The 13,366-nt window shown below is 49.3% G+C and overlaps 1 pseudogene; it reads right to left on the reverse strand.

The window, feature by feature from the left end:
• LOC139536738 (leucine--tRNA ligase, cytoplasmic-like) overlaps positions 1 to 13,284 on the reverse strand; it is a 40,587-nt pseudogene extending 27,303 nt beyond the window's left edge.
• Positions 13,285 to 13,366: the final 82 nt, after the last annotated feature.

The following is a 13,366-nucleotide window of genomic DNA, read 5'->3' on the forward strand; positions in this document are numbered from 1 at the left end:
GATTATGTCTCATGACCCCTGTCCAAACTAACTCCACTGATCCTGCCCCATGACCAAACTAAAACTACTGATCCTGTCCCCTGTCCAAGGTAACTCCACTGATCATGTCCAATCTCCAAACTAACTCCACTGATCCTTCCCCCTGTCCAAACTAACTCCACTGATCCTTCCCTCTGTCCAAACTAACTCCACTGATCCTGCCCCATGTGCCTGTCCCCCTCCTTACCCAGGGCATAGGTACGAGAGCAGGCGTGCTCCTGGAGCCAGTCCAGAGTGGCCTCAAAGTTCTTCCTGGTCTCATCACAGAACCTAAAGAGTGTGTGGTCACAGAGTGCCACCACACACTCATCTGCAGAGCGCGACATCACCTGCTTCTCTGGCTCCATAGAGATCAAAGCTTGGCCCTGGAACATTGGTAGAGGTCCAGGTTAGAACACACTAATGCATAACAAAGAAACGTATCAAACACATCAGTGAACAGCCCACGTCAACAACAGTAGCAAACAGCCCACGTCAACAACCATAGCAAACAGCCCACGTCAACAACCATAGCAAACAGCCCACGTCAACAACCATAGCAAACAGCCCACGTCAACAACCATAGCAAACAGCCCACGTCAACAACCATAGCAAACAGCCCACGTCAACAACCATAGCAAAGAGCCCACGTCAACAACCATAGCAAAGAGCCCACGTCAACAACCGTAGCAAACAGCCCACAGTGTAAACAAACAATATAGTTAAACAGCATAAACATGAACACAATAAATATAGATTGGTGTGGTATCTGTGGCAGCGTGAGAAGCATGGGCATAGGTGAAGGAGTCCCAGTGCAGCACCATGGACAGCAGCACTCAGTTCAGCACTGCGGAAGACTGCACTTCGTTCAAAACCAGGCCAGCCGAAGACAGCTCCACAACTCCTCTTACCCAACACACATGGTACAAGATTACTAATCAGCACACTTGCAAGGCATTCCTTAATCAACTGACTGGCACAAGAGCGCAGGCTGGACCTCACTCAGCTGGAGTAGTTAGGAAGACAGCCAGCCTACTCACACCGTGTTATCGCTCTCCTGCCACAGACTGCCAGTGAGGCCACATCGCCACAAGAGGCTACGGGTGGTCGCCATCTTTAACCACCGTCTTGCCTGAACGGCTTGTGGACAAGAACTCCAGAGACGCTGAAAGCTAGAGTAAAAGCTTATGAACCTTGAACTCTGTTGTGTGTTTACTCCTTTTCCACTTGTGTAGTTGGGCACACCCCACTCTTCCCGACAGTATCAAATAATGGATTTCAACCAGGGTACCTTCTCCTCCATCATTGTCTTTTGGATGGGTTTATTGACGTCCTGCACTTTTTCGGCCCTTGTAGCATTCAACCTGCATGATCTGAGAGAAGAAGACAGTTCATTACAAACTATGTTGTTGACTTTTTAAAATATTATTCTAGGTTGTTGTATAGGTCTGCTGCACCTCTGTAGCCATAGCTGTCCTACGAGGATAAATAGTGGTATTGTATTACATGTATGCATAGTTGAGATGTTATGTGTAGCCATTAGGACTCACTCCTTCATAGAAGCCCTCGAGGTAGACCCTCTCCTTGGCCTCTGCCAGCTTCTCACGGTCATTCTGGCTCAGTATTGTCAACTGGTCACAGAACTAGAGGAGCCGACAGGTTCCCATAGCCAGGGATCTCAATGAAGGGCAGATGGAGTAGTGCAGCGTGAGTACAAGGCACACAGTACACTGTCTGGTCATTTACAACCGAATAAAGGTTGCGAGAGGCAGCTTACCAGCTCAAAAGGTAAGACCATCTTGTATTTGATTCCATATTTTTCTCTCAGGACCTATAAGAGGAATCCAAGTGATCTCCAATTACTTCATTGACCAAAACATATTTTGCAATGCATAGGTTAACTAATATAGACCAGTAGCCACAAACAAGCACAAAGTAAATACTTAAGTAGTACAGTTAAAGCATCACCTGTTTCTTTTTTATATCCCTGGGGGCAGCAATGTCATTGGGTGCATCGGACAGAACGCTTGTAACGGAATTCCTCCTCCTCTTCATACGAAAAGGAGGAGTGGTGATTCGACCAAGACGCAGCGTTGTAACTTGACATTATATTTATTAAACAAAACCGAAAAAACAGGAAGAACACTTGAATAGATACAAAACAACAAACGACGTAGACTGACCTGAACGTAAGAACTTACATGAAACACGAAGAACGCATGAACAGGAAAAACAGACTACACAAAAACCGAACGAACAAACAAACCGAAAACAGTCCCGTGTGGCGCAACATACACAGACACAGGAGACAACCACCCACAACAATCAATGTGAAAACACCTACCTTAATATGGCTCTCAATCAGAGGAAATGAAAACCACCTGCCTCTAATTGAGAGCCATATCAGGTCACCCTTAAACCAACATAGAAACACAAAACAGACTGCCCACCCAAACTCACGTCCTGACCAACTAACACATACAAAACTAACAGAAAACAGGTCAGGAACGTGACATAACCCCCCCCTTAAGGTGAGAACTCCGGGCGCACCAGCACAAAGTCTAGGGGAGGGTCTGGGTGGGCATCTGACCACGGTGGTGGCTCAGGCTCTGGGCGAGGTCCCCACCCCACCATAGTCAATCCCAGCTTACGTCTCCCCCTCCGACTGACCACCCTCCTATTACACCCACTTAATTTACAGGATAACATGAAAATAAGGGGCAGCACCGGGACAAGGGGCAGCACCGGGATAAGGTAGCTCAGGACAGAGAGGTAGGTCAAGATAGAGAGGTAGCTCAGGATAGAGAGGTAGCTCCGGGCTGAAGGGCAGCTCCGGACAGAGAGACAGCTCTGGACTGAGGGGCAGTTCAGGATTAATGGCAGCTCTGGGCTGAGGGGCAGCTCATGGCTGGCTGACGGCTCTGGACGCTCATGGCTGGCTGACGGCTCTCGACGCTCATGGCTGGCTGACGGCTCTCGACGCTCATGGCTGGCTGACGGCTCTCGACGCTCATGGCTGGCTGACGGCTCTCGACGCTCATGGCTGGCTGACGGCTCTCGACGCTCATGGCTGGCTGGCGGCTCTCGACGCTCATGGCTGGCTGACGGCTCTCGACGCTCATGGCTGGCTGACGGCTCTCGACGCTCATGGCTGGCTGACGGCTCTCGACGCTCATGGCTGGCTGACGGCTCTCGACGCTCATGGCTGGCTGACGGCTCTCGACGCTCATGGCTGGCTGACGGCTCTCGACGCTCATGGCTGGCTGGCGGCTCTCGACGCTCATGGCTGGCTGGCGGCTCTGGCAGATCCTGTCTGGTTGGCGGCTCTGGCAGATCCTGTCTGGTTGGCGGCTCTGGCAGATCCTGTCTGGTTGGCGGCTCTGGCAGATCCTGTCTGGTTGGCGGCTCTGGCAGATCCTGTCTGGTTGGCGGCTCTGGCAGATCCTGTCTGGTGAATGGCTCTAGCGGCTCCTGACTGACTAACGGCTCTGACGGCTCGGGACAGACGGATGGCTCAGACGGCGCTGGGCAGACGGATGGCTCAGATGGCGCTGGGGAGACGGATGGCTCAGATGGCGCTGGGGAGACGGATGGCTCAGATGGCGCTGGGGAGACGGATGGCTCAGATGGCGCTGGGTAGACGGATGGCTCAGATGGCGCTGGGGAGACGGATGGCTCAGATGGCGCTGGGGAGACGGATGGCTCAGATGGCGCTGGGGAGACGGATGGCTCAGATGGCGCTGGGGAGACGGATGGCTCAGATGGCGCTGGGGAGACGGATGGCTCAGATGGCGCTGGGGAGACGGATGGCTCTGGCCGGATGAGGCGCACTGTAGGCCTGGTGCGTGGTGCCGGAACTGGAGGCACCGGGCTAAGGACACGCACCTTCAGGCTAGTGCGGGGAGCAGGGACAGGGCACACATGACTCTCAAAACGCACTATGGACCTGGTGCGTGGTACCGGCACTGGTGGCACCGGGCTGAGGGCACGCACATCAGGACGAGTACGGGGAGAAGGAACAGTGTGTACAGGGCTCTGGAGACGCACAGGTGGCTTAGTGCGTGGTGCCGGAACTGGAGGCACTGGGCTGGAGACACGCACCATAGGGAGAGTGCGTGGAGGAGGAACAGGGCTCTGGAAACGCACTGGAAGCCTGGTGCGTGGAGTAGGCACTGGTGGTACTGGGCTGGGAGGTGGCGCCGGAAATACCGGACCGTGCAGGCGTACTGGCTCCCTTGAGCACTGAGCCTGCCCAACCTTACCTGGTTGAATGCTCCCCGTTGCCCGACCAGTGCGGGGAGGTGGAATAACCCGCACCGGGCTATGTAGGCGAACCGGGGACACCATGCGTAAGGCTGGTGCCATGTAAGCCGGCCCAAGGAGACGCACTGGTGGCCAGATATGTAGAGCCGGCTTCATGGCACTTGGCTCAATGCTCAATCTAGCCCTACCAGTGCAGGGAGGTGGAATAACCCGCACCGGGCTATGCGCACGTACAGGAGACACCGTGCGCTCTACTGCGTAACACGGTGTCTGCCCGTACTCCCGCTCTCCACGGTTAGCCTGGGAAGTGGGCGCAGGTCTCCTACCTGCCCTTGGCCCACTACCTCTTAGCCCCCACCCAAGAAATTTTTGGGTAGTACTCACGGGCTTTTCGGGCTTCCGTGCTAGACACGTCCCCTCATAACGCCGGTTCCTCTCTCCGGTTTCCTCCGCTCTCCGAGCTGCCTCCAGCTGTTCCCATGGGAGGCGATCCTTACCAGCCAGAATCTCCTCCCATGTGTAGCAACCCTTGCCGTCCAAAATGTCCTCCCATGTCCATTCCTCCTTCTTGCTGTCCCTTCCTCCCGTTACACCGCTGCTTGATCTTTTGTTGGTGGGTGGTTCTGTAACGGAATTCCTCCTCCTCTTCATACGAAAAGGAGGAGTGGTGATTCGACCAAGACGCAGCGTTGTAACTTGACATTATATTTATTAAACAAAACCGAAAAAACAGGAAGAACACTTGAATAGATACAAAACAACAAACGACGTAGACTGACCTGAACGTAAGAACTTACATGAAACACGAAGAACGCATGAACAGGAAAAACAGACTACACAAAAACCGAACGAACAAACAAACCGAAAACAGTCCCGTGTGGCGCAACATACACAGACACAGGAGACAACCACCCACAACAATCAATGTGAAAACACCTACCTTAATATGGCTCTCAATCAGAGGAAATGAAAACCACCTGCCTCTAATTGAGAGCCATATCAGGTCACCCTTAAACCAACATAGAAACACAAAACAGACTGCCCACCCAAACTCACGTCCTGACCAACTAACACATACAAAACTAACAGAAAACAGGTCAGGAACGTGACATAACCCCCCCCTTAAGGTGAGAACTCCGGGCGCACCAGCACAAAGTCTAGGGGAGGGTCTGGGTGGGCATCTGACCACGGTGGTGGCTCAGGCTCTGGGCGAGGTCCCCACCCCACCATAGTCAATCCCAGCTTACGTCTCCCCCTCCGACTGACCACCCTCCTATTACACCCACTTAATTTACAGGATAACATGAAAATAAGGGGCAGCACCGGGACAAGGGGCAGCACCGGGATAAGGTAGCTCAGGACAGAGAGGTAGGTCAAGATAGAGAGGTAGCTCAGGATAGAGAGGTAGCTCCGGGCTGAAGGGCAGCTCCGGACAGAGAGACAGCTCTGGACTGAGGGGCAGTTCAGGATTAATGGCAGCTCTGGGCTGAGGGGCAGCTCATGGCTGGCTGACGGCTCTGGACGCTCATGGCTGGCTGACGGCTCTCGACGCTCATGGCTGGCTGACGGCTCTCGACGCTCATGGCTGGCTGACGGCTCTCGACGCTCATGGCTGGCTGACGGCTCTCGACGCTCATGGCTGGCTGGCGGCTCTCGACGCTCATGGCTGGCTGACGGCTCTCGCCGCTCATGGCTGGCTGACGGCTCTCGACGCTCATGGCTGGCTGACGGCTCTCGACGCTCATGGCTGGCTGACGGCTCTCGACGCTCATGGCTGGCTGACGGCTCTCGACGCTCATGGCTGGCTGACGGCTCTCGACGCTCATGGCTGGCTGGCGGCTCTCGACGCTCATGGCTGGCTGGCGGCTCTGGCAGATCCTGTCTGGTTGGCGGCTCTGGCAGATCCTGTCTGGTTGGCGGCTCTGGCAGATCCTGTCTGGTTGACGGCTCTGGCAGATCCTGTCTGGTTGGCGGCTCTGGCAGATCCTGTCTGGTTGGCGGCTCTGGCAGATCCTGTCTGGTGAATGGCTCTAGCGGCTCCTGACTGACTAACGGCTCTGACGGCTCGGGACAGACGGATGGCTCAGACGGCGCTGGGCAGACGGATGGCTCAGATGGCGCTGGGGAGACGGATGGCTCAGATGGCGCTGGGGAGACGGATGGCTCAGATGGCGCTGGGGAGACGGATGGCTCAGATGGCGCTGGGTAGACGGATGGCTCAGATGGCGCTGGGGAGACGGATGGCTCAGATGGCGCTGGGGAGACGGATGGCTCAGATGGCGCTGGGGAGACGGATGGCTCAGATGGCGCTGGGGAGACGGATGGCTCAGATGGCGCTGGGGAGACGGATGGCTCAGATGGCGCTGGGGAGACGGATGGCTCTGGCCGGATGAGGCGCACTGTAGGCCTGGTGCGTGGTGCCGGAACTGGAGGCACCGGGCTAAGGACACGCACCTTCAGGCTAGTGCGGGGAGCAGGGACAGGGCACACATGACTCTCAAAACGCACTATGGACCTGGTGCGTGGTACCGGCACTGGTGGCACCGGGCTGAGGGCACGCACATCAGGACGAGTACGGGGAGAAGGAACAGTGTGTACAGGGCTCTGGAGACGCACAGGTGGCTTAGTGCGTGGTGCCGGAACTGGAGGCACTGGGCTGGAGACACGCACCATAGGGAGAGTGCGTGGAGGAGGAACAGGGCTCTGGAAACGCACTGGAAGCCTGGTGCGTGGAGTAGGCACTGGTGGTACTGGGCTGGGAGGTGGCGCCGGAAATACCGGACCGTGCAGGCATACTGGCTCCCTTGAGCACTGAGCCTGCCCAACCTTACCTGGTTGAATGCTCCCCGTTGCCCGACCAGTGCGGGGAGGTGGAATAACCCGCACCGGGCTATGTAGGCGAACCGGGGACACCATGCGTAAGGCTGGTGCCATGTAAGCCGGCCCAAGGAGACGCACTGGTGGCCAGATATGTAGAGCCGGCTTCATGGCACTTGGCTCAATGCTCAATCTAGCCCTACCAGTGCAGGGAGGTGGAATAACCCGCACCGGGCTATGCACACGTACAGGAGACACCGTGCGCTCTACTGCGTAACACGGTGTCTGCCCGTACTCCCGCTCTCCACGGTTAGCCTGGGAAGTGGGCGCAGGTCTCCTACCTGCCCTTGGCCCACTACCTCTTAGCCCCCACCCAAGAAATTTTTGGGTAGTACTCACGGGCTTTTCGGGCTTCCGTGCTAGACACGTCCCCTCATAACGCCGGTTCCTCTCTCCGGTTTCCTCCGCTCTCCGAGCTGCCTCCAGCTGTTCCCATGGGAGGCGATCCTTACCAGCCAGAATCTCCTCCCATGTGTAGCAACCCTTGCCGTCCAAAATGTCCTCCCATGTCCATTCCTCCTTCTTGCTGTCCCTTCCTCCCGTTACACCGCTGCTTGATCTTTTGTTGGTGGGTGGTTCTGTAACGGAATTCCTCCTCCTCTTCATACGAAAAGGAGGAGTGGTGATTCGACAAAGACGCAGCGTTGTAACTTGACATTATATTTATTAAACAAAACCGAAAAAACAGGAAGAACACTTGAATAGATACAAAACAACAAACGACGTAGACTGACCTGAACGTAAGAACTTACATGAAACACGAAGAACGCATGAACAGGAAAAACAGACTACACAAAAACCGAACGAACAAACAAACCGAAAACAGTCCCGTGTGGCGCAACATACACAGACACAGGAGACAACCACCCACAACAATCAATGTGAAAACACCTACCTTAATATGGCTCTCAATCAGAGGAAATGAAAACCACCTGCCTCTAATTGAGAGCCATATCAGGTCACCCTTAAACCAACATAGAAACACAAAACAGACTGCCCACCCAAACTCACGTCCTGACCAACTAACACATACAAAACTAACAGAAAACAGCTCAGGAACGTGACAACGCTGGTGACAATTCCAGTGCCAGGGTGTCACAAAGCAAGTGGACCAAAGTCACATGAGAAACACAACCAACACCCAGAGGCACAAAAATGCCCCTGCGGTGTCCTCAGAGAATGTTTTCCCTCATTGCCTTCTCTACCAAACACAGGACATTGTGCATGAGCGAGAGAACAAAGTCATAGACATCTGCATTCTGACGTTTCAATTTAGTCAGACCATTTCAATGCAGATGTAAACCCCTGGAGAAAAACAGACCAAAATAATTCATTGTTATGACTCATAGCAAAAGAGGCAATCCAAGAGCAATGCTGTGGGAGTTGTGTGTAGCATCCCCTCAGGTCCTAAATCAGTAACCATCATCTTTTACTTTATTTCAATGTTTACTGTGCTCTACAATGACGTATGCCTCCCTCACTTTAGCTCTTCAAAAGGAAGAAGGCCTCAAGCCCGATCTTGACGTGCTGGAGCAGAGACATCATGGAAGCAATTAAGTGGTATTTGGAGCATTCTTGACTATTCCAATACCTTTGTCCTCCTTGATGGTGAGCATGGGCAGAGCATAGATGGTCTGGTAAGATGTCAGCAGGGCACTAAGAGCACATCCAAGAATATCTTACGGAGAGAGTTAAACGTGAGTGTGTGTGGTCACATGAGATGTAGTGTGTGTGTGTGTGTATGTGTCAGGCTCACATAAGTTGCAGTGTGTAAGTGTATGTGCAGATACTTAAACATAAGGATGTCATTTAAATGTACATCTCTTTCCCAGAACATCCATGATCCCTGTGACCTTGCCGTTCTTCTTCGTGAAGCCCTGGTAAGACATGTGTACTATTAGACCTCCGTGTGTTGATGAACACGTCTCCACTGGCCGTCTCGAAGGCTATGTACTTGATGTCAGGATGGACCCAGCAGTTAGTGTGGCCAAACATGCTCTCTGGTCTGAGAGTAGCTGCCACCAAGAAGATGCTCTGATTTTTAAAGCCACTGCAGGGTTTAGGGTTACCAGGAAAATAGTGTTCAGAAGAGTGCAATTTTTTTTAAGCAGCAACCTGCTATAATCTGCTGTAACCTGCTATTAGGACAACCAACTTGCACCTTATGTCACAATTGACAACACAAAATTGATTGGTTACATCAATGAAAAAGTCGTTCCGAGTCTCATGCTACAAAATAAAATACAGTGTGTCGGGTTCACATAGAGTAGTACCTTAGTTTTGCAGGGTAGGGCTCGACAACCTTCATCTTAATGAGGGTGTAATCCTGTGGATCCCAAGAATGTAAAAACATGACGATTTTTTAAAATTTCACCTTTATTTAACCAGGTAGGCCAGTTGAGAACAAGTTCTCATTTACAACTGCGACCTGGACAAGATAAAGCAAAGTAGCGTGACAAAAACAACACAGAGTTACACATGGGATAAACAATCGTACAGTCAATAACACAATAGAAAAATCTGTATACAGTGTGTGCAAATGAAGTAATGAGGTTAGGCAATAAATAGGCCAATAGTGGGGAAGTAATTACAATTTAGCAATTTACACTGGAGTGATATATGTGCAGATGCGGATGTGCAAGTAGAAATACTGGTGTGCAAAAGAGCAGAAAAACAAAAACAAATATGGGGATGAGTTAGGTAGTTGGTTGGATGGGCTATTTACAGATGGGCTGTGTACAGCTGCAGCGATCGATCGGTAAGCTACTCTGACAGCTGACGCTTAAAGTTAGTGAGGGAGATACAAGTCTCCAACTTCAGTGATTTTTGCAATTAGTTCCAGTCATTGGCAGCAGAGAACTGGAAGGAAAGGCAGCTTAAGAAGGAGTTGGCTTTGGAGATGACCAGTGAAATATACCTGCTGGAGCACGTGCTACGGGTGGGTGTTGCTATGGTGACCAGTGAGCTAAGATAAGGCGGAGGTTTACCTAGCAAAGACTTATAGATGACCTGGAGCCAGTGGGTTTGGCGACGAATATGTAGTGAGGACCAGCCAATGAGAGCATACAGGTCGCCGTGGTGGGTAGTATATGGGGCTTTGATGACAAAAGCTGCAGAGCTGTAGTCACACAACTCACTGAGATTATGTAGTGGTAAGAACATTTTACCTTTCCAGTCTGCCTGTCGTGATCCATACACAGCTTTCCATCTTTCGGTGATTAGATGGTATACCTGCATGACAATGTAATAATGCTACATGGAAAATGCAGGGATATTTATAACCATTTCCAACAGCTTACCTTTTACCAAACTTAAATGTATTCCTCTCATTTAGGGCGATAAACTGCCACCTCACAGAGGAGTCGTAGAAAGGCTTCACAACGGTTGTGATGAAGGCGTGTCGCCAGTACCACCTGTGATATAATCACCTTTTTTTAATAACATTGTCAGCACCTAAAGCATGTTTGTTGCTCTGCACATTCAGGTCTGAATCTTAACTTGAGATCCACACACTTAACTTCCACAATAATTATACATTGATGTAAATGCGAGATTTGCAAGACAATTTAAGTTATTAGCACAGATCTCGAGTTAGGAACCAGTTCTCATGAAACAAATGTATGTCTATTGGTTGACATCAGGCTTCCTGGTACTGTATAAGATAACATTAAGAAACAAACTCAGTTTGATGGTTTCTTGTCATAATCAGTCACCTTTACACCCATCATCTTTTGGTCTTTCACGGCCTGGGGTGAGAAGTACTCCAGCCAGTGCTCCATGTTGGCAAACGGCACCATCTCCTTGTCACTCAACCCCAGAGACCACATAATGTCCCATTGGAACTTGGACTCTACAGCCTTTGCCACTGCTTTGCTCTGAAGATCACACACAAGAGAAAAGTTACATTTTGAATTGTGCATTAAAGGAAACAAATTTCCCCAAGCTTACAAGTAGTGCAGAGGATCAATTGATATTTGCATAAAATGTTCACCTTTATGGCCTTATATTTGTCTTTAAAGATGAACTCATCTGCAAACTTGGGGTTCTCTTCCTCCTCATCAGGGAACCTCCATCTCTCACTTCAGCTTGCTTGCACAGGCCTGTGAATTAAGATGAATGTAACCTTCTTAAATAACAGCCGATCATGTATGATGTGCACAGCAAGCTTCCTGTACAATGCAACCCAAATGGAAATAGGCATTGCTTCCCTTTCAAGCAATGGAAACCAACAGCAAACTACAACGAAATAAAGAGCAATGTGTAAAATACATTTTTCACAGAGGATCTTGAACGTAATAAGACCTACACTTAGTACATCTACAAGTCAAATCTATATATATCTTACTTCGAAAGGCAGAAAGTATGACTGAGATGCAGCCTTCCATTCAAGTAGGGGTGGGTGACAAAGTACTTGTTTTTGCTGTGAATGAAAGGGTGGTACATTAGGTTGGGAAAAGTGGGCGTGAAAACTAAAGTAGGGCATGGATAATCATAATAACGGTCCAAGTAGGCTTACTATGTGCTTTCACCAATAGTGGTGGGTGAGTCACAATCAAACCTTCTTTCCTTCTCCCATTTCTGTTGGATTTCCCCCTCTATCTTTTGAGAAAGTCCAACTTTGCTGTTCCGTTTCGCTCCTAAAATTAATATGTATAATTAATTTAGATTGAAGAACAACAACATCCTTGTTCCTCATCATTATTTCTGCAATCAGCAGTTTAAACAATAACAAAGATAATTCCCTGGTAAAAAGGTAAGGGATGGGGCTGGAGAAATGTAGCCACTCTCATATTCATAGACAGGGGTATGGATGCAAGGGCTGACCATCTAAATTATAGTTTTAACCATGTTTTGAGGCTATATAATGTTTGTTTAGATTTACTTTGTTTACAAACATTGGAGTAAAACTAACCTTCAGCACTTAGCTGTTGACATCTACAGCTCATTCACACAGTGCAGACTTCTGGGAAATGTAGTATAAGTGAGGGGCTCTTTCACGGTCAGGGCTAGAAGGGATCAGCTTTTGTCAAATTACCGTAAAAAAAAATGTTTTGCATTTAGCTAATCTTAACTTCCTTCTCCTGACCTGCTACGTTAATTACACTAACCTGCTGCGTAATTTCTCCTAACCTGCTACGAAAAGTCCAATCTGACATTAATTTGTCAAAAACTGGATCCCTTCTGGCCATGAACCTCTTTCACAGCAGAAGGAAGCAGCCTACTGTACTTTCTCTGGAGTACGAAAACACAATCAGAATATTTCACACCAATATTTTTTTATTTTTTTATTTCACCTTTATTTAACCAGGTAGGCCAGTTGAGAAAACAACAACACAGAGTTAGACATGGGATAAACAAACAGTCAATAACACAATAAATAACACAATAAAAAAATATGTATACAGTGTGTGCAAATGAAGTAAGGAGGTAAGGCAATAAATAGGCCAATAGTGGCGAAGTAATTACAATTTAGCAAATTAGACTAGAGTGTTATATGTGCAGATGAGGATGTGCAAGTAGAAATACTGGTGTGCAAAAGAGAAGAAAAACAAATATGGGGATGAGATAGGTAGTTGGTTGGATGGGCTATTTACAGATGGACTGTGTACAGCTGCAGCGATCAGTAAGCTGCTCTGACAGCTGACGCTTAAAGTTAGTGAGGGAGATATAAGTCTCCAACTTCAGTGATTTTTGCAATTCGTTCCAATCATTGGCAGCAGAAAACTGGAAGGAAAGGCTGCCAAAGTAGGTGTTGGCTTTGGAGATGACCAGTGAAATATACCTCCTATACCTATCATTGGAAATACATATTTATAGATTATAATTTACATTGTTCATATTTTTTAAAGGAGTGAAAAAAAATGTGATAAAAGATTTTAGTTAAGAGTCAACCCTTGCCTGAAGTTTGTTCAAAGAATATTGAAACTTCGACATTAATAAAAAATTTAAATAGAGCTGCAAAACCAAAGAGTTTTAGGATTCAGTTTCAGGGTGATTGGTTGCTGGTTACTTAGGGTCAGTGCTATCGGGATTCCTTGGGACGTCCCTACCCTAAACCCTAACATTAACCTTGCCCAGTTAAATAAAGGATAAAAAATATATACAAATAAAAATTACCTTAACCATTTTAAATATAAACTTCAATGGGGGTAGAGACGTCTTAAGGATCCCGGATAGCACTAAACCCCAATCTTAGTGTGGCCAGCTG

This window comes from Salvelinus alpinus, chromosome 13, assembly GCF_045679555.1.
Source record: "Salvelinus alpinus chromosome 13, SLU_Salpinus.1, whole genome shotgun sequence".
Lineage (NCBI taxonomy): Eukaryota > Metazoa > Chordata > Actinopteri > Salmoniformes > Salmonidae > Salvelinus > Salvelinus alpinus.